Raw genomic sequence first — 22,140 nt, 5'->3', positions numbered from 1 at the left:
ACTATTGTAATTGTAATGGGAACCTATTGGATTGTTTTACTAGAAATATTTTCTTTTTTCTCCTATTTTTATTATTGCAACAGGAGCAGAGCAAGGGAAGTGTATGCTAAGATTTTTGGGTTTTTTTGGGGGCGAAGCTCAAGAAAATCTATTGTAACACTCAATATAGGTTTTAAGTTTCTAACAGAATAAAAATTTACCTATTCAATGGAAGGTAGAAAAAAAGAAAAAATGAAACAAAGAAAGTGTGGAAATAGAAAACAGAAAGTAAAAAAGCAGAAATCAGGTCGGGCTCAATGGCTCACACCTGTAATCTCAGCACTCTGGGAGGCCAAGGTGGATGGATCACCTGAGGTCAGGAATTCGAGACCAGCCTGGCCAACATGGTGAAACCCTGTCTCTACTAAAAAATACAAAAATTAGCTGGGCGTGGTGGCATGTGTCTATAATCCCAGCTACTTGGGAGGCTGAGGCTGGAGAATTGCTTGAACCTGGGAGGCAGAGGTTGCAGTGACCAGCCTGGGTGACAGAGCAAGACTCCGCCTTAAAAAAAAAAAAAAGAAAGAAAGCAGAAATCAGATAGAATGTAATACCAATATAATAATTTGCATGTAAATGTGTTTAAAATGCTAATAAAAAGACAGATACTCTCAAATTGGATTAAATTATTACCATGTTGTCTTTAAAAACATATTTAAACCAAAAGGATGCAGAGTAATTGAAAATAAAAAATGTGTATCCCAGAAAAATGAACAAAATAATGATGTGGTAACTATTCAACATCTTGCAAAACTAATTGAAAACTAAAAGAAATGAGAAGAGATAAAGGAGAACATGTATATGTACTGATTTTAAAAACAGACCGGGGGTGGGCACGGTGGCTCATACCTGTAATCCCAGCACTTTGGGAGGCCGAGGCGGGGGGATCATGAGGCCAGGAGATTGAGACCATCCTGGCTAATACAATGAAACCCCGTCTCTATTAAAAAGACAAAAAAAAAAAAAAAAAAAAAAAAAAAAAATTAGCTGGTGTGGGGGCAGGCACCTGTAGCTCCAGTTACTTGGGAGGCTGAGGCAGGAGAATGGCGTGAACTTGGGAGGTGTAGGTTGCAGTGAGCCGAGATCGTGCCACTGCACTCCAGCCTGGGTGACTGAGCAAGACTCCATCTCAAAAAAACAAAGACTGAAGTTTTAATTAGGAACATAGATGCAGATAATAATATAGCTTCAAATATATAAAGCATCAATAAATGGATATATGGGAAAAAACAAATAAGTCAATATTTGTGGTTATACACTGCTCTTGGGGTGAAGAAGTTTGGCTGGGACAACAGTAACAGGAAAAAAAGCAGATAGGAAGGAACCGATCCCTTGTCTTCCTCCTCCCAGGCACCCTTTATTATCCCCTAGTAACAGATCCTAAAAGGATGCCACTAGGAAAAGGAGAAATGTAATTTTACAAAGAGAGTACAGAGATTAACTGGAAGCTGAAAGACCATAGCTTAACGATCAGCATAACATGGCAGAATATAGGTCTTTTAATAGCTGGGATAATTTTGAAAATGAAGTGTGAAAGTGAGGGGCATGCTCTCTCAGATTTGAAAACATAATATTAAAAAAGTTATTTAAGAGGTTTGGAACTTACATGAGAGTAGGAAAATAGACCAAAGGGGCAGGGCCCAGAGATAATCCTTACATAATAAATAGTCAATCTTGACATAATACACTTGTCCTCACACATCAATCAGGAAATAACTTTTAAAAATCTCACTGCATTGGAAAACCAGATTATTTTATGAAAAGTATATACAGTTGACCTTTGCACAATGAAGGGTTTAAGAGTGTCAACCACCCACTCAGTTGAAAATTCACATTTAATTTTTGACTCCTCAAAAACTTACCTACTAATAGTCTACTATTGACTGGAAGCCTTCTTGATAACATAAACAGTCAATTAACACAGATTTTGTATGTTATGTGGGTTATACATTGCAAACAGTATTTGCAAAAATACAGTATACTGGAGAAAAGAAAATGTTATTAAGAAAATCATAAAGAATATGTATTTATTATTCATTAAGTGACAGTGGATTGTCATAAAAGTCTTCCCCTCATTATCTTCAATGTGGAGTAGGGTGAGGAGGAGGAAGGGCTGTCTTAGGGTTGGCAGAGGTGGAAGAAAATCCAGGTGTAAGTGGAACACACAGTTCAAACCCATGTTGTTCAAGAGTCAACTATAGTTGGATCCTAAGTAAAATCCAGGTATATTAAAAGTCTAAAAATGAAAGATAAGATTATAAAGCTTATAAAAAAATGTAGAGTTGTGTCTTAGTGACATAGCTTTGGGGAAGGAATGCTTAAACCAGACCTCACAGCACAAAACATACGGCCCAAACTTAGATTTCCGTTGAGTGAAGGTTGACATAGACATAGTTAAGAAATGAGAGGCACATTGGGAGAAGGCACTTGTACATCTATAACTAACAAGTGATAAAATTATTCTAGCATGTACTCCAGCAAATCAAGGCAAACAAAAACAAAGAAAAACCAATTTAAACTGGGCAAAATATATGGATATTGTAGGCCTTCTGTAAAATGGAAAACTGAAATGGAAAAATATATTGGTGATGTTATTTAAAACTTATTTTAAGGGAGCTGCACGTGGCAGCTTGTGCTTATAATCCCAGCTATTCAGGAAGCTGAGACAGGAGGATTGCTTGAGGCCAGGAGTTTGCGATCAGCCTAGGCAACAAAGTGAGACCCTATCTCTAAAACAAACAAACTTATATTAAGGATAACAGAGGCTGGGCGCAGGGGCTCACACCTGTAATCACAGCACTTTGGGAGGCCAAGGCAGGTGGATCATGAGGTCAGGAGATCAAGACCATCCTGGCTAACACGGTGAAACCCCGTCTCTACTAAAATTACAAAAAAATTAGCCGAGCCTGGTGGCGGGTGCCTGTAGTCCCAGCTACCCGGGAGGCTGAGGCAGGGGAATTGCATGGACCCAGGAGGCAGAGCTTGCAGTGAGCCGAGATCACGCCACTGCCCTCCAGCCTGAGTAACAGAGTGAGAGACTCCATCTCAAAAAAAAAAAAATATATATATATATATATAAAATAATAAAGGATAACAGGAATGTATTTCATAAGCTAATTCAGGCTTACAACATCAAGATTACATTGCAGATATTTAAATGCAATGGGAGGTTTTTGACCTGACTTATTACCTTTTTACATCAAATAAAGAAAAACAGTTAAATTTATTCTCATCTGCACCTTGCTTCTGTTGGCTTAGTCAGCCAGTCAATATTTGTTGCTACAATAAGCTTTGTTAAGAAATTCCTGTCAAAATAAGGCCTTTCAGAGCACAGCATATATTCAAAACTTCTGTAGGTTCAAAGTAGTCTGTTTTGGTTGTTCATGCTTAACAATATTGTAATTCCACATTTTATCCTAAGGAAAAAAATCTGTACATAAGTGTGTATGTGTGTTTGTGTGTGACACAATATCTGTAAGACTGATGAAAGCTACAGATTGGAGAATATAGAGTGTTAGTGAGGATGTGAGGAAACAGGACTCTGCAGGCGTTGCTATTGGACATTTAAATGGGCACAGCCTTTCTGGGGCTTGGCAAAATTGAGTACACAATGACCCTTTGACTCCACAAATCCAAGTCCTCAGTAAATAGGATCTGAATTGTGATATTTATTGCATCATTGCTTATGACAGCAGGGAGCTGGAGGCAATGTAGTTGTCGATCACGAGGGAAATCATTTGTAAGCTCTGGAAGAGACGATTAGGGAGTTCTCTGCATCAGTGAAAAGTAAAAAACTAGATGCACAATGAGTGGCAATGTGGAGAGGTATTACAAACAGTACTGAGGAAAAATGTAAGGAAGACAACAGCCTCTATGATATAAAGCATTTATGTAGATCAAGAGAGAGAACAATCTCTACAGTACAAGAGAAAAGTCTCTACGGTATATTTACAAAATATTAAATTACACACATTAAACAGGGATACCAATATCTAAAATTATACAGCATGTGTATTTCTTCACAGATACATAAATTTCCAAAAACATTAACACTGGACGCATAATTAATGTGGGAGAAGGAAATGGGAACAGGAATGGAGAATGATGTGAGAGAAAATAATATGGTAAGGTACACGTAAGGAACAAAATTGAAAAGTGTACCCTCCAAAAGGACAAATGTGATAACACAAGCCTCTCTAGGAGAGAGCGAGCAAGAAAGAGAGAGAGAGAAAAGAAAAGAAATGAAAGGATATGCCGCTCTCCTGCTCAAAATCTCTGACTCTACTGCACAAACTACATACAGTCTACACTTTTTAATCAGGTACTAAAGGCTTTCCGCCATCTGTTCCAAACTTAGTTTTCAGTCTTCTTGCTCTACAGTTCACTTCATCCCAGTAAAGCAATTGCTCACTGTTCTGTGTGTATTGCTTGGCCTTTCTGAGAGAATATTGCTCACACTAGCTGTCATGTATGCCTGTGCCTGCAATGGGCCTAAGAGCTCTAACATTCAGATGTCATTGACTGTCCAAACAATGCAATGTGGGTGGCATTCCTGCCCTGGTACTAAAGATCCTAAAGTAAATGGAGGCTTTGAGAGCCTGGCTGGAGAGTCAGAAGGCTTGTATTTTTCCTGCCACTAGCATACCTTATTATTCCCTCACCCTCGACCCACTCATCCCTGTGCCATTTCCATATGTCCAAATCATATCTAAGCTGCAAAGCCTTCCCAAATGCAAACTCTGCCTTGAAGCCTTTCCTGCTGACTCCAGGCAAGTGTGCTTTCACCTTTTGTGAACCCCATATTATTTGTTACGTATATAACTCTTTTCTGTACTTTCTTTATTTTGACTTTTATATTGTAAACTCTTAAGGACACAAACTGTATGTGGTTCATTTTCCTTTTGAGGCCTTACACATTTTTGCAGTGGGATGTCAAATTTAAGTGAAAAGTGCTTTGGAATTTGGGCATGTCAATAGAGGCTTTCAGTGTTAGCATTTGAAAGCAGGGGGCACCCAGACAGGAAACTGGCAAGTTGGGTAGGTCATTTAGAAACTGTCTGTGGCTACAATTTCAAGTGCACCAGGAAGAATATGTGCGGCCCCATCAACTGTCTGATGCAGGATATTTTACTCATAGCCCTAGGTTTCAAAGTTAGAACTCAGATTCAAAAACCCATCACCCTTGGCAAAGATAACACACGGCTTTACTACTGAGGTGGCAATGAAATGACTGAAAGTCAAGTTTTTTGAAAATGAACATATGTATGTATGTGTGTGTTTTAGTGCAGTTGTGCATCAAACTGTGGAGGGCAGAGAGAATGGAAAGGAGGAAGCAGGGTTCCTGTAGGGCAAATGTAGCCTAACCCTAATGGTGATTAGGTTAGGGCTTGTAAAGGAAGGGTTGAGGTTAGGGCAAATTTAGAGTTTCTACAGGCTGAAATGGGAAATTCATAGGCCTCTCTTTAAGAAGCTGGGTAGATTAATATTGGAGTTTCAGCTGGGTCAATAAATACCATTCCTGTCTTTTCCCACATGAATTCAGAACCAACTGAGAAGTGGACATGCAGGAATAGGGTAGAGGTTGAAATTATCTATTACTGATAAAAGCTGAATTGAAGAATGTGGCTTAGATGTGTGCACACCTAACACTCTCTACCCCTGAATTACACACATGTCCTTCTGAATGTACTTTAATGATGATGAAGCAAGTACACATCCTGAAGGCAGGCTGGCTTGGAAAGAGCAGGAGGAAGCCACTGAGCCAAATGTTCCTGCTTATTCTCCCAAACTGGCCAATCAGATACACCACTCCCAGATGAAGCAGTGGAGAGAGGAAGTTCCTCCCCATGAAACATGAGTGAGGTGAAAAGGAGGTATTTACTCACCCTCCACACCCAACAACTAATATCAGTTAAACAGGAATTGTCATTTTAACAGAGATAAAATTGAAGAATACAGATGTGATGGTTAACACTGAGTGTCAACTTGCTTGGACTGAAGGATGCAAAGTACTGATCCTGGGTGTGTCTGTGAGGTTGTTGCCAAAGGAGATTAACATTTGAGTCAGTGGGTTGGGGAAGGCAGACCCACCCTTAATTGGGGGGGGCACAGTCTAATCAGCTGCCAATGTGACCAGAATAAAAAATAGGCAAAAGAACGTGAAAAGACTAGACTGGCTTAGCCTACATTTTTTCCTCCGCTGGATGCTTCCTGCCCTCTAATATCAGACTCCAGGTTCTTCAGCTTTGGGACTCAGACTGGCTTCCTTGCTCCTCAGCTTGCAGACAGCCTATTGTGGGACCTTGTGATCATGTGAGTTAATACTCCTTAAGAAACTCCCCTTTGTGTACACATCTATCCTATTAGTTCTGTCCCTCTAGAGACCCCTGACTAATAAGACAGATAACCAGAACCGTTTATCAGAACCCAACTGAACAGTTGTGCTGCTAATCAATTGACGGCATTTCAGCCCAATTTTACCCTTCATTTTCTGCACTGGAGCAGTGCAGCTGGACTCTGAAAATATTTCTCCTTTGCCAGCTGGCCAGCTGTCAAGCTTTGTCAGAAGAGTGCCCAAGGGATGCTGGAGGAGGAGTGACTTTTCTCTTCCTGGCAGCAGTGTGTTCTTCTGGGCAGACTCCTGTTGTGGGCCCTTTTTCTGCAGTGCCAGGCTACAGCAGCAGCCAGGGGCCAACAGCACCTGGACTTTCTCTGTGGGCGACTGCCCCTGGCATCTGCACAGAAGGCCTTGCAGCAGAGTGCTGCCACCTTGCAACCCCTGTGAACAGCATTCCCCAAGACACCAGCATCAAACAAAGCCTCAGACTTCTCTGTCGTCCACTGAACCATGGCTATGCTCTTTCTAACGGGGGACGGATCCCTGGAAGGGGCCTTTCCCAGATCTATCTCTTCTTTAAATGCTATGTCTCAGCCCTAAGGGCAGTAGCTGCTCCTACAACTGCTATTCTTATATTCTTGAGCATTCTCTTTACTTCTCACTAGCTAATTCTTCCATCCACTGTTACAGTTAATAATTCTGTGATTTAAATTTTGTGTTAAACTTTGCCTGTTCAAATTACTCTGCAGTTTCTGTCTTCTAGTTGGACCCTGCCTAATACAGCCATTAATTAGTCATTTTAGCAGTATGCCCCAGTGCATGATAATTATGAAGGAAAACATTACCATTTAATATTTGACTAGCAGGTCATTTTTTCATAATTGTTTCTAAACTCTGTGAAAGATAATTCAAAGCAACATTTTCTATGTACATTATACATTAAGTTATTTAATGACATAAAATAAAGCATTTCTCTAAATTCTCAAAAGGTTTTGAGTATAAAATGGAAATATGATTTGATAGTGTCTCCAATTTTCAAACACTTCAGTAAAAGAGTTTCTGAAAGGTACTAAATCTATGCCATTAAAACCAGTGACAGAGACTCAATTTTAATCTGCTTGAAAGATTGCGTGGACAGCTATAAATGGTGTATTTCAAACTGTTGCTATCACCTTGGGGATCTTTGCCTACTTGTGGCTAAAATCCTCAGCAGAAGCAGGGATAGTCACTGGTGCTAACCAAGACCTTCCTGAACATCCAAATGTTATCGGGATAATCTGAGTAGTGCATGAGCAACTTACTTGGTGACTGGTAGTCTCTAAAATTCAGTTGCATTCTCAGTAATCTTGTTCTAAAAAAGCTTAGAATGATCATCTATGGCTTCCTAGATTTCATGGACTTTAAAATACTTTAAAAGGCTTTAGAAAAGAACACATATTTGAACATTAGTTTTATTGATAGACAATAAGAACCCAAGATCATAACTTAAAGAATGTAATTCTTGTGAATGGTAGCAAGCCCATAGGTCTGGATTCCAGCCTTAATTTACTGGCTATAGACCTTTGGCTGGTTATCTGATCCTCCCCAGGCCTCACTTACTTACACGTATAAAATGAAGAGACTGATTTATCAGATTTCTGCCAGTGCTAAAGTTTGTGATTCTATGAAGAGAAGAGCTTTCTCGAGGCTCTTCACATGCCTCCAATTTAGACACATGTTTTCTCATAATTCTTTCAGTCTCTGATAGCTAACTTCTAAACACATTGCTGACACCACACACTCAAAGATTACTAATGGATTTTGGCTTACAGTAGTGACTTGACTATCTTTTCCTTGGTTATCCGAATTTCTCTCTCTGACCGTAGTTACTTCACTTCATACCTTATCACCTATAAAGCTTACTATTTCTAGGTATGTAACTTCTGCTTTACATTAATCACTTTTCATGTGTGTAGTCTGGTTTCCCCAAAGAAAAGCTCAACATCTTTTTTTTTTCATGTTCTGGAGCAGAATGCTATATTCATATAGCACATGCTTTATAAATATGTGTTGATTCCTACATGCTCTTCTACTAAAGATGGATGAATATAATTAAATGGTGGAAACCAAATCTTTATCTTTCTGAGATGCTTTGCCTAAGGAAAAACAGAAACAGAAAAAAAGATTGATAATAGTTTTATTTTCTAGTAATTTATGTTTTAATTCTAAAAATTTGAAAAATGTAGAACTGAATGAAGTAGAAAACGTTTTATATTCATCCCCATCCTGTTCCCTAGGATTTAACAATTCAATGTATAATCTCAGAATCTTCTGATAAATATTCCTAGTGCTTCCTGTAATAACATCTGGAAAAGTGTGCAGGTATACTCCATTACCAGAAAGAGGAAGAAAGACAACTCTCTTACTATTAGTCCACTGATGATACAAATAGAATACGGAACAAACACCTACAAAGTAATTCTTCATTTTTCCCAAGTTGTTGCCCTTAGTCCATTCAGCGTCTGCCTGCAATGGACTTTGGAAGACCTTTCTCATTCCAGTTTCTTTCCTTCTCCACTCCCCACTCCAGATAATTCTCTGTCTGTCTCAGACTATGGAGGACTCCCTCCCTCCTGGAAGGCTCTCAAGGTAATGACACTGGTGCCTGGCTCCCTCCTGGAAGGTGCTGGGAGGTCCTCCTTGGGAACAAGGCATGGATCTTTTCAGTTTTTCACAATGGAAGCTTTTACAGACCTTTCTCTCGCTCATATTAACCAGCTCTCTAGCATAGCTTTGAAGTGTCACCATCTTAAATAAGAAAGGACGCCTTACCAAAGAAGTGAGAAAGGGAAATAGGAGACGAAGAGGAAGAAAATCAGATCTATTGATCTATCCATCCATCTATCTATTCTATTGTCAATAGTAATAATAAATATAAAATTCTGTAACAAATTCAATATTGTGTAACATAAATACATATATAAAATTATACATATATGTACACACATATATAAACATGTTATAGATGGGATTATTCTAAACAAATGTACTAAACATATTAGTCTACGGCTTGCTTTTCTCACTTAATATATTACTTTTCACTTACTTTTTTTTTACTTAAATTATTATGGATATTTTTCTATGGTAATATATATAAAATTACTCGATTTTTAAAAAGCTATATGTACAATAGCTTATCTAATCAGTCTCCTAAGTATGTCTGTTTAGCTTAGTTTACACATTTGCTTTGCTTATAATGCTGCAATGAAATTGCTGGACTAGACACATGGTCATTACACATTAAATATTTATACTGTAAACATTTTAGGATAAATACCTAGAAGTAGGATTGTTGGGTTAAATGATATGCACACTTAAACTTTTAGTTGATACCGCTTACTTACCCTGCAAACATGGTTGTACCCATTCACATTCTTATCAATAGCATGTGGGAACCCTGTCTTATCATGCCCTTATCAATTCAGGATTTTTTAATGTTTTGTAAGATACTTACTAATATGATAAGTGAAAAACAGCATCCTCAAGTCTGAAGTTGCATTTCTATCCTTTCATGTGTTTTTTAAACTATTTACATTTCTAATTCTTTGAACTGCCTGTTATTATCATTTTTTCGTTGTTTACTATCCAGTCTATTATTGAAACCATTTTTATTGGAGATAATCCTCCAGCATATTGACGCAAATATATGGATTTATTTTTACTTTTAGCTTTGCCTATTATTATTATTATTTTAATTATTTAATTATTAATTTTAAATCACTCCTGGGAGTTAAGTTCAATAATATTTTTGTTTTGGATTTGGCATGGTATGTCATGGAAAGGAAGACCTTCCTCCAATATATAATAATGTTTATCCATAAGCTGTGTTTTCTTCTGATATTTTTTATCTACCTAGGAATTATTTTGGAGAAAGATGTGAGAAAATAGAACGTTCTCTTTCTCTTTTTTTTTTCAAACTGGAAAGCCAGTTTTACCACATCATGTATTTTTATTTTCATTTTTAAATTATCAAGTCTCAGGTATGTCCTATCATTTTAAGAATGTCTTCCCCTTACCACATTGAAATAGGTGTTCTTGTTTACTATTTCTTTCTAGAAATACTAAGCCCATTATTTATTTTTACAAATTCACTTACCTGGCCTGGCATCCCATACGCTTGAGGTCAGACAACACTCAGTCTTCTTCTGTAAACCCAGTTTTTTGGATCTTTTTGAAACCTTGATCCCTAGGAAAGCAATAGAGATACTAAGTATCAGAGGCTTTGGAATCCAGGGTGGTTATACAACTTGAAGCCAGCAATGTTATCAGAACAATTTATCTTTGTACGTTATTCAGGTTAGAAACATCTATGATACTTACTTTAATGCTATGAAAAAATATACTTTTGTAATCATTTTATCAAAAGTTGCATATATTCTTATTTGGCCAGGAAGCTATTTTCAATGTGACATATTTGGAATGCCAAGTGAGATAATCATTTATTAAATTAATACTTAACAGTACTATGACAATTGCCATGTTAATTACTTAGTCTTGGAAACCCAAATAGCTCTTAAAAATTGTTTTTGTTTGTAAAATATAAATGAGGCATAATATATACACATTGCTCACTCTAAGTAATCACTGTATACTTTATTTTCCTCTAATTTCCTGGAGTATTATTTTATGAATAATATTTGGTCTAGAATATTGAGACTTTTAAAGAAAATATCTAGGCCAGGTGAGGTGACTCATGCCTGTAATCCCAGCACTTTGGGAGGCTGAGGTGGGTGGATCACCTGAGGTCAGGAGTTTGAGACCACCCTGGCCAACATAGCGAAACCCTGTCTCTACTAAAAACACAAAAAATTAGCCAGGCATGGTGGTGGGCACCTGTAATCCCAGCTACTTGGGAGACTGAGGCAGGAGAATTGCTTGAACCTGGGAGGTGGAGGTTGCAGTGAGCCGTGATTGCACCACTGCACTCCAGCCTAGGTGACAGAGCGAGACTCTGTCAAAAAAAAAAAAAAAAAAAGAAGAAGAAGAAAAAAATCTTTTCTTTTTCATTCTACATTACTTAATTTATTTTATCTGCTAAGATCTGAATTATTGTTTCTCCTGCCAGATTAATATGTTGAAATCCTACCCCTAAGGGGATGGTATTAGGAGGTGGGGGGTGGTGTCTTTGGGTATGATTAGGTTATAAAGGCAGAGACCTCATGAATGTGATTACTGTTCTTATAAGAGAGGCCTGAAAGAAATCCCTCGTGCCTTTGCCAGGTAAGGCTGCAGTGAAAAGATGGCCATCTAGGAAGTGAGTCCTCACCAGATACCCAATGCTGGTGTCTTGATCTTGGACTTCCCAGTCCCTAGACCTGTGAGAAATAAATATGTGTTGTTTATAAGCCACCCAATTTCTGATCTTTTGTCATAGCAGCTTGAAAAGATTAAGACATATCCTTCTATCTTTTTCAAGCATTATAAAAGCTTTAGTGATGTAATTTTGAAATTCTGATAATCACCTGAGCAAATCTAAGGATTGGAGCAGCAAAAAAAGAGAATAAAGAAATCAGAAGAGTTTTGGAAACAATAATAGGTTGTAACACAATGTTAGGGAGTAGTAAGTTATTCCTTCTGGCTGCAAATATCCCCTATTCTGTAACATATATATAAAAGTGTTATTTCAGCTGAAACTAACAATATGAAAAACAGAATTCACTTTACGTGCTTTTACATAAGTAAATTTTGTGTTATGGCAATATCAACAAATAACAGAAGCATTGATGTTTACTCTTATAAACTTTAGAGCTGGACATCTCTGGGTTTAAGTCTCATATCTGACATTGACTGGATGTGTGAACTTGTGCAAGTTAATTTTGCTAAGCCTCATAAACTCTCATATAATTTTTGAGATAGCACATAGTCTTGGTATTAAAAATATTAGCAGTCAATAGTGTACTGCTACTAAAGCTTTTGAGATTTCATAGTTATCCGGGAACTAAGGAACCACAATAGCAAGTTCTCATTCACTCAGCAAATTGGAAAAAATGTTGTGGAAACCCTTACCTTAGCATATCTTCAGGAACAATCAGCAGTTTATTAAATTTGATGCTGTTAGAATAAAGTGATAGAGAATACAAGTAAGAGCTAGTCAAAAAATCAGAAGACACAGCAAAAACGCAGATTTACAAAACAGGCTGGGAAGAGATGAGAATTGAAGACATAATAATATTTACTAAGAGCATTTTTGATAAAACAATACTGCTGACTCCTCTAAAACATACTCTAATATTTTTACTTTAAAAATATATTACTTTATTGTTTATTCTTTTTTATTCCACTTTTATTGTCATTGCTTTAGTATTTTTGCAGCTTTGTTGAGATATAAGAAAAAGTTGCATATATTTAAGTGTACATGATGTTTTGGTATATGCATATAGAGTGAAATAATTGCTGTAATCAAGCTAATCGGTATATCCATTTTTTCATTTTTGTTTTTAGCTCAGTTGCTTTTTTCTATAACTTTCAAATTATTTTGATCCTTCATTTTGCTTTTGTGTACTCCGCCAACACAAATGCTCATCAGAAGAGACAGACTATGTTGTTACCTTTTTTCAGCCTTCAAATGCTGCTTTCTCTCTTGTTGTCTGTGTTGCTCTTCGTGTAAATGGACGATTATTAGATGATTGTGGCAGAAAATATGTGGCAGTGCTGGTTATCACATGCCTGCTTAGCATGCTTTTAATTACAATGAAGATCGCCGTTCTGAGAAAGAAATTTTGTTTCTCTAAAAAATCAAATGCAAAATGTTTATATATAAAATAAGAGCGACCAAAATTTTAAAAGCTTAAAATTGTTCTCTTTTTAGAACCATAAAATGACTACAGTTTCTTCGTCCAGAAGAGTTAAAAGAATATTAAGTTAAGTAACAGACAGGACTACACTCTCTTACAGTGTGTCTTAGCTACTTAAAAAGCAATTTTTTGTGTGTCTTACACAGAATCACATTATAAAAGTCCTACCTATCAATTTAGGTGTGATTTTGTATAGCTTCATCCAAAACATTATTTAGTAATTCCAATCAAAACTAAAATACAGTTTTAATGGAACTTGACAAGCTAATCTGAAAATGTGCAAGAAAAGAGCAATGGTCAAAAATGTACATGAAAGGAGCATAATCATCTGAGACAGAAAAGAAGAAAAAAGAAAGAAGAAAAGGAGGAGGAGGAAGAAGAAGAGGAAGACGAGAAAGAAGGAGGAGGAGGAGGAAGAAGAGGAGAAAGAGGAGAAAGAAGGAGGAGGAGGATGGGAATGGGTATGATTTGTTCTACTCAACAACAAGATTTATAATAAAGTTACAGTGACTTTAAAAGTGTTATATTAAAGTGGGGATTGATAGAAACCATGGAAACAAATGGAGAGTCTAGACACAGACATATGTAAAAACTTGATATCTGGCAGAGGTGGCTTTGTAGATCAGTAGCCAGTACATGGTGCCAAGACATTTAGTTACCAAAATAGAAAAAAATAAAGCCAAATCCTTACTTCACAGCACACCCAAAAGATGAATTAAAGACCTAAATAAAGAAGACAAAATATATGACATTTTAGGAAAAATATAGGAGAATACCCTTATAAGCACAAGATAAAAAAGGTGTAGGAAACACAAACTGTCATCAAAAAATTGAGAAATTTGGCTACATGAAAACTGAAACTTTTAACAAAAGATAACATAATTATGGTAAAAAGGCCGCATACTAGAAGAAGCTATTTGCAGCATGTACAAGTTTTGCAACATATATCCAAGATATATGAAGAACTTGTATAAATTTTAAAAACGAGTATACGACTTAATAGAAAAAAGGGCAGAAAACATCATCATCAATTCACAGAAGAGCAACCAGAAGAAGACACACACACACACACACACACACACACAAAACCTTATTAGTAGTAATTTTAATGAAAATTAAAATATCCATCAGATTGACAAAATTTTAAAAGTATAAAGGATGATGTGAAGCAACTGCAATTTTATACACTTCTTGTGAGAGTGTACAAATCAACCACTGTAGAAAGCAATTTGGTAATAGATGGTGAACTGATAATGCCTATTATCCATAAAAGCCTGAAAATCTCCTACACAACTTAAAGAAAAGCTCACTCATAAACTCAAAGGTACATGAACAAAAATCTTCAGGGTCATACTGGTCATAGCATTAGGTTGGTGCGAAAGTAACTGCGGCTTTGCCACTGAAAGTAATGGCAAAACCGCAATTATTTTTGTACCAACCTAACAGGAAAAAAAGGAGGCAAACTGTTAAGTCCATCAATGAACCAGAACTATGTATATTAACATAATGTTGCACAAAAAAAAACACATTACAGGCTGAGCACAGTGGCGTGATCAGTATTTTGGGAGGCCGAGGCAGGCAGATCACTTGAGGTTAGGAGTTCGAGACCAGCCTGGCCAACATGGAGAAACCCCGTCTCCACTAAAAATACAAAAATTAGCTGGGCATGGCTGTGCATGCCTGTAATCCCAGCTACTAAGGTGGCTGAGACATGAGAATCGCTTGAACGTGGGAGGTGGAGGTTGCAGTGGGCTGAGATCCCGCTATTGCACTCCAGCCTGGTCTGTCTCAAAAAAAATAAAAATAAAAAAAAAATTACGAAAGAATATTGCAGTATGTTACTGCTTAAAGTTTTACAATTTCATGAAAAAATATATTGTTTAGGGTTATATGCAGATGTAGGAAAAGTATAAAGAAATGCACAGGGCCGCCTGGGGTGGCTCACGCCTGTAATCCCAGCACTTTGGGAGGCCGAGGCAGGCGGATCACGAGGTCAGGAGATTGAGACCATCCCGGCTCACACAGTGAAATCCCATCTCCACTAAAAATACAAAAAAATTAGCCGGGCGTGGTGGTGGGCGCCTGTAATCCCAGCTGCTCAGGAGGCTGAGGCAGGAGAATGGCGTGAACCCGGGTGGCGGAACTTGCAGTGAGCGGAGATTGTTCCACTGCACTCCAGCCTGGGCAACAAGCAAGACTCCATCTCAAAACAAACAAACAAACAAACAAAAAACAAGAAATACACAGTAATGAGAAACATCTAATTTGGGATGATCGCTGCCCACTCAGGAAGGAAAAAGGGGAATGTGACAAGCTTAAGCTATCATAATATTTTAATTCTTAACCTGAATGGTGGGCATCTAGGTGTTCATGATTATAAATCTTTATATCTTTTTATGTGTCTTAAATATTTGATAACAAATTTGTTTTAAAAAAGAAGCAACAATAGGGTAGGGTGCATTTTTACCAAAGGTCAAAGTAAAAACTCTTGAGTTGGAATTTATACTTAGAAAAGGGGCTTACATTTGTCGTAGTCACACTATACTGTGTCCCATAACCCAGTTCCTTCAGAATTTTGCAGACTTTGCTCAACTGTCTTTTTGTTTTGATTTTTTTTTTTTTTTTTTTTTTGCTTCTTAAGGGATCTAAGGCCATTCTGATTTCTGATCCTTTGTGAATACTGAGGATGTTGACAATGTTTAAAAGCAACTGATGCAGATTCTGAAAGTTTTATAAATAAAAGTTTCAAGCGTATACTGAATAATGATATTATTTAGTGTATTTCAAAGTGACTCCTTTGAAAGATGCAACACTCATTGGATTGAGCAACCGTGATACCTCCTGGGCTTGCAATGCCCTTAGTCCTATTGATGATTTTCTGGATTGCAGTGACAGGACAATGCAGAGAGGGAGGTTTGGAACCACACTCTGCCATTCATCACAAGCTGCAAAAGAACTGAATTAATGAAATAAGATGTAGAAGTATAACTTTGATTTTTACAAATGTGTTTTTTAAGAGTCTTTTGTCTATATCCTTACATCTTTCAAGCCTAGGTCAATTGCCTCCTCTTTCTTTATTCTTCAGGAAACACAAAGTACCAGAGCACGTTCCTGGTGCAGAAGATGCAACAGAAAGTGGGATATAAGTGATCTCTATCCTCACAGAGCTTATTATCCTTTATCTGTATTGCTGTAATGATGCTTCCTACATTTTTGTCATTTGTGAACATTTCATTCTACTAGACAGTGAGTTTGATGCCAGCCTCATTTTCCAATCATCAGTGTTTCCCTATGGAATTTAACACAGTGCTTTACAGCTACAGTGAATCAATGTGTGTTGAATCAATAAATGAATGACTTTTCCCAGGATGCTTTGTTGGAGTAATACAACATAGCTTATCTCCTGCTAAATTGGTAGAAACTAACTTAATTATGATATTATGTCTTGGAGTCATATTAAAAAGTTTGCATCAAAGAAACTATTAAAATGAAATGATGGTACAAAAATCAGCCTTAACATTTTTTCCTCAGAATTACAGAATACAATTTATAGCGTAATATTAGTGAATCACGTTTGTGTAAAACAGTTATAAATGTAGAATAATATACTTATTCAATAGGCTTAATATATATTTAGAAGGGACTATTATTACGTAAAGGAAAGAATATTATTTTATAATATTGCTGAGGAAAAAGTTTTTAAAATTCTCTAAATATATCTTTATGATAGATAATGCCTAAATGAGAAAAAATTTTGATATAATCTCTTACTTTGATTTGGTTTAAAAAATATTTTTCTTTGTGCGAAGACAAATTCCAGTGGTAAATATTTTGAATAATTAAAAGTTATAACCTCAAATTTTAAGCACTAAGTATAGAAAATTTGTTAAAACTGTCTTCTACCCAGGTATACTCTTTTCTGATAACTCATCAGTTTAGAGGGTTTCATTGCTCTCTCTTTAGCTTTAATTTTTTTCCTTTATATCTTACTCCAATACCTTTATTTTCATCTTCTCTTTTATCTCAAACTATATTATTTTGGTGTAAATTAATCTGGTTAATGTATAATGAGTGAGGTCTGGAAAATAAATTTTAAATCACTCAACAGGCCAATTTAAATGATTTTCTAGAGGTAGTATTTCATTGAACTCTTAATTTTGCCAAATGTCACTCAGTTTCTAGGGGCTGGGTCAGAAGAAGAGACATTATTACAATTTTATGATTTTCTAGAATTTAAGGACAGTATTAGTTTGTTACCTATAACACATACCTTCTCACATACTCATGAACCTCACTCTTTATTTCTGGAATTGGAGTGTTGTGTTTTTTTTTTTTTTCTTTTCTTTTTTTTTTTTTTTTGAGAGAGTCTTTCTCTGTCACCCAGGCTGGAGTGCAGTGACGCGATCTCGGCTCACTACAACCTTCACCTCCTGGGTTCAAGTGGTTCTCCTGCCTCAGCCTCTTGAGTAGTTCAGATTTCAGGCATGCATCACCATGCCTGGCTAATTTTTGTATTTTTTGTAGAGATGGGGTTTCACCATGTTAGCCAGGCTGGTCTCAAACTCCTGACCTCAGGGGATCTGCCCACCTTGGCCTCCCAAAGTGCTGGAACTACAGGCGTGAGCCACCGCACCTGGCCTGGAATTGGAGTGTTTATTTAAGAACCAGACAATTGTTGGGTCATAGACACCATGTAGCTGTCAATTTGCCAGATTGCTCTCGGATGGGAAAGCTGACAGCAATGGCTCTGCAGTAGGCTTTATCGTGAATCCAGTAACTTTAAAATGATTTTCCGGGCCAGGCATGATGGCTCACCCCTGTAATCCCAGCACTTTGGGAGTCCAAGACAGGAGAATTACTTGAGGTCAGGGGTTTGAGACCAGCCTGGCCAACATGGTGAAACCTCGTCTTTACTAATAATACAAAAATTAGCCCAGCGTGGTGGCAGGCGCCTGTAATTGCAGCTACTTGGGAGGCTGAGGCAGGAGAATCGCTTGGACCTTGGTGGTGGAGGTTGCAGTGAGCTGAGATTGAGCCACTGTAGGCCAGCCTGGGCGACAGAGCAAGACTGTGTCTCAAAACAAACAAACAAACGGAAAAATGATTTTCCTATTGCAAAATGTACCAAATACAGAATGATATATAAAATTCCCCCACTCTGCAGCTGGATGTTCAGGAGCAGTAAGCCCTATGTTCCCTAGAACTCATTTATGACTTTGCCCACTAATTTATGAATGGCTTCTGCAAACTCTCAGAAAAGCTGAAGCTAGGCCATTAATAAACCACAGCTCTCCTTTCCTGAGAGCTCTTATCTAATAGTCAATAGCTCCCTTTCCCTTCCCAGCTGGATTTGAACTTGCTACTGAGTTTTGTAAACTAAAACAACCCGGAAGCTACTCTGTAAGTCCTGCTTCTAAACTCAGCATGGGCCAATTTTGGCTTTCAGGGGAAGATCAAAACATAAGAAATGAATTCCCTGTCAAGAACTGTGAAGGCTCTGAGACTCCACTCTACTTGCAGGCTAATAAGTCAGCCATATACAATTTTATGTATGCTGACAGAACACATGAGACTCCTGGGTCAGAGACTGAGGAAATACATCTTCAGAGATAGTTTATTACTCAAATCATAGCAGTAAACACAGTATCAGCATTATTTGTGCTGGTTTCCAAGATCCAATTTCCACAAAGTAATGCAAAGAGGACCAGATGACACCTGCACGTGTAGTAGGTTGTGTTGCAGGAGAGAAACTTTGAGGTATGGAACTCAAATCTTTAATAATGTGCCGTAAGCATGCCGCCCTTTGCTCCAGAGGAGAACACTATCTCTATTTTCCAAGACTGTTTGCTTTGGAAACATCCTTAAATAGTCTGGAACAAAGAACAGTAAGTACCTTGCTGGCAATATGTGCAGAAATGTGAGCAGCTCACGGTGAGCTGTCTTTCGACATTCCCTGAGCTGATTCAGGCTGGACTGATAGTTCCATTAAAAAAAATATTGAAATAAAACCTTTTCAAATATTTCAAAATCTTTTCTTGTCCATTTGAAGATAAGAGGTTTTTGTCTCCCTGACTAGTGTTTGTTTCCTCCAAATTGGTTTATTTTAATGTTATTATTATTATTTAGAGACAGGGTCTCACTCTGTTACCCAGCCTGGAGTGCAGTGGCATGATCATAGCTCACTGTAACCTTAAACTCCTGGGCTCAAAGATCCTCCTGCCTCAGCCTTCTAAGTAGCTAAGACTACAGATACATGTCACTGTGCCTGGCTAATTTTTAACTTTTTGTAGAGATGGGGTCTCACTATGTTTCCTAGCCTTGCCTCAAATTACTGGCTTCAAGCAACCTCCTGTTTTGGCCTCCCAAAGTGCTGGGATTATTTTTATTATTATGTGTTATTTGTGGTCTCTATCGTCTGTGTTGGGAATTTTCTTTAGATGCTTGATAATTTTAGCTGTTTGCTCATTACGAAGAACAGGAGACTAAATAGCTTATTGGTAGCTCTGAATGCACAGGTAGGGCTCTGTTGACTGTGGTCTTACCTATTGGGTGATTTCATTGAGCCATCTGGAAAGAACACTTGATGTCAATATGTTTAGGTCTTTACTCTCAGCTGATCAGTTTCCCTACATCAATCTCATCCCATCTTCTGCATGGGTGCTAGGGAACTGGCTTCCAGGGTTCTGAGAACCCAGTGGTGGAATCATCACACATACATTTATGCACACATTAACAAAGTCTTTTTGTTTACATAAAGTACTCCCAAATCACACTTCTCTAATTACAAACAAGGGTAAGAACATTTTCCCTGCATTTACTGTCAGTGTGTTTTCTCTTCTGTGAACTGACCATGTCATGTTCATGTTTATACTGAGTTGTGTTTTTCTTTTTAGGAATTATTTTTGTACTCCAGTTCTGAACCCTGTGTTAACTGTGTGGTATCTTCCTCCAGATTTTAGATTTTCCTTTCCTGCTATTTGCCTCTGCTGAGCAGTTTCCTCAATATAGCCTTTCTTGATTCCTAGACTTTTGTGATGTGGCTTTTGGTCCAACACGACACCAATGTACCAATGTGGGTTCAAGGTCTAGTCCCTAGCACCACCCTCATCCCCATGCTCCTCATAGTCCCTGTGCTGTTAGAAGTCAGGTGATGTATGATGCTTTAAGAGCTCATTGCCCTTCCTGCATAGTTTCTACCTTCAGGGGATCTGTTTTTACTGTCTCCCAACCCCTTCATTGACTTAAAAGAATATTTTATCCATTTATCCGTTTTTTTTTTCTTGAATTTTTGGGTGTTTTATAGCCAGAATGCATAGTGATCTCTAGTACATTTTGTTGCTAGAAACAAAGGTCTATAATTAATTTATTTTTCTTCTTTCTAAACACTGTACCCATTCTTTCTAAACACTGTATCCAATCTGGCTGGAATTTTATAGGAGCATATATCTTCTGGCTAGGAGTTTGAAATGTAAAATAGAGTTTATGCACTAGATTTTAAAGTTATTGTTTTTGTTTTTGTTCATTTGTAGAAAGGAATGCCTTAGTTATGTTCCTAATTTTAAAGGAATCTATGCCTCATTTTAGTATTATGTTAGCTAGAGATAGATCTCCAATGTCTTAGTTATAAGTAACCTTGATAAAGTTAGTGGGTACATTTAATTTTAAGTAAACACTTTTTACAATAATGTCTTAACCAATGTTTCTTATAAGTGTTCTTAGTCTCAAGGTTGTAAGTTGATAATCTTTGGAAATATTAAAACAAAACTTTCAATATTGCAGATGTGCACTTTGGCTTTCTGAGCAGTCTAAGACAGAAACTTGAAATTTACTTAATGTTTATGGCAATTGGTATGTACATATTTCTAACCTTCTCCTTATCTTACAAGACACAATAACTGCCTTATGCTTCTTCTAAAAGCCCTATGTTTCAAGTTCCTCATTCTTTCAAAAGTATCTTCATTAAACTTCCTTGTACCGTAGTCACATTTTCTAGCAAAGGTTGAGTTAAAAAATATTAGACTTATAGCATCTGTTCCCATAGGATAAATAGATATACCAAAAGTTGTTTAATGAAACTCCTTCCTGGAGAAAAAAAGTAATCCAATAGGTTAAGGCAGCTACAAGTCAAAACTCTAAGGTAGCAATAGGCCTAAATGGTATAAGCTCTGAGAAATTACAAGACCAAGACACTTATTTAAACAAATCTTACATCCATTTCATTCATAAATTTATCTCAGAGAATTATTAGAATCAAAGGAGAATGTCATCATAATTTTAAAATATTACTTATTTTAATTATATTTGGTTGACATTTTTATCCCATAAATCATTTCTAACACTGCAGAAATTTTGCCCTCACATTGGTCCCCAAGTAAGGTCCCAGAGGTTCCTTCAGTTGCCTATGGGCAACATAATGCATAAGGCTGCACATACAAGGTCCTTCTGTTACTATACAATTAGCACAGTGATAGATGCTGCTGCTGCTGATGGTGGTGGAAATAGACTGTTGTTACAAAAGACCACCTCTTTTTATGGTGTGAAAATGTGCATTCTTGTTGAGGCAGCAACATACAAATGAAGCAAAATAGACTGGTGGCAAGTTCTTAAACATTAATGTACATATACATTATCTAACCTCTATATACAATGAAGATTCCTAGCTCTCTATCACCAGAGATTCAGATTCAGTAGTCTGATTTCTGAAAATTTTGAGAAACACTGTAATTGGTGCTTATAGTCATGTGCAAAATAATGGCTATTTTAGGCCAAAGATCTGTCAGGGAAAACTTCAAGGAAGTGATGAATAGGATAGGATTTTAAAGCATGACTTGCATTTTTATATCTGAAAAGGAGAGAAAGAGAGTCTTTGGCTCACGCCTGTAATCCCAGCACTTTGGGGGGCTCAGGCGGGCAGATCACAAGGTCAGGAGA

General features: G+C 37.2%; 1 long non-coding RNA gene across 2 annotated transcripts in view; it reads right to left on the bottom strand.

The window, feature by feature from the left end:
• Positions 1-22,140, bottom strand: part of LOC102143495 (uncharacterized) — a 158,711-nt gene that overhangs the window by 106,247 nt on the left and 30,324 nt on the right. For both annotated transcript variants that reach the window (XR_006696824.3, XR_010585772.2), the window contains exons 2-4: positions 12,964-13,142; positions 12,422-12,466; positions 10,512-10,601 (exon numbers count right to left, since the gene is read on the bottom strand). This is a non-coding gene — a long non-coding RNA (uncharacterized lncRNA). The remainder of the gene's footprint in view (positions 1-10,511; positions 10,602-12,421; positions 12,467-12,963; positions 13,143-22,140) is intronic.

This window comes from Macaca fascicularis, chromosome 3 (genome assembly GCF_037993035.2).
Source record: "Macaca fascicularis isolate 582-1 chromosome 3, T2T-MFA8v1.1".
Taxonomy (NCBI): Eukaryota; Metazoa; Chordata; class Mammalia; order Primates; family Cercopithecidae; genus Macaca; species Macaca fascicularis.
Note: the sequence above shows the minus strand (reverse complement) of the source record. Positions and strands in the feature narration are given on the sequence as shown.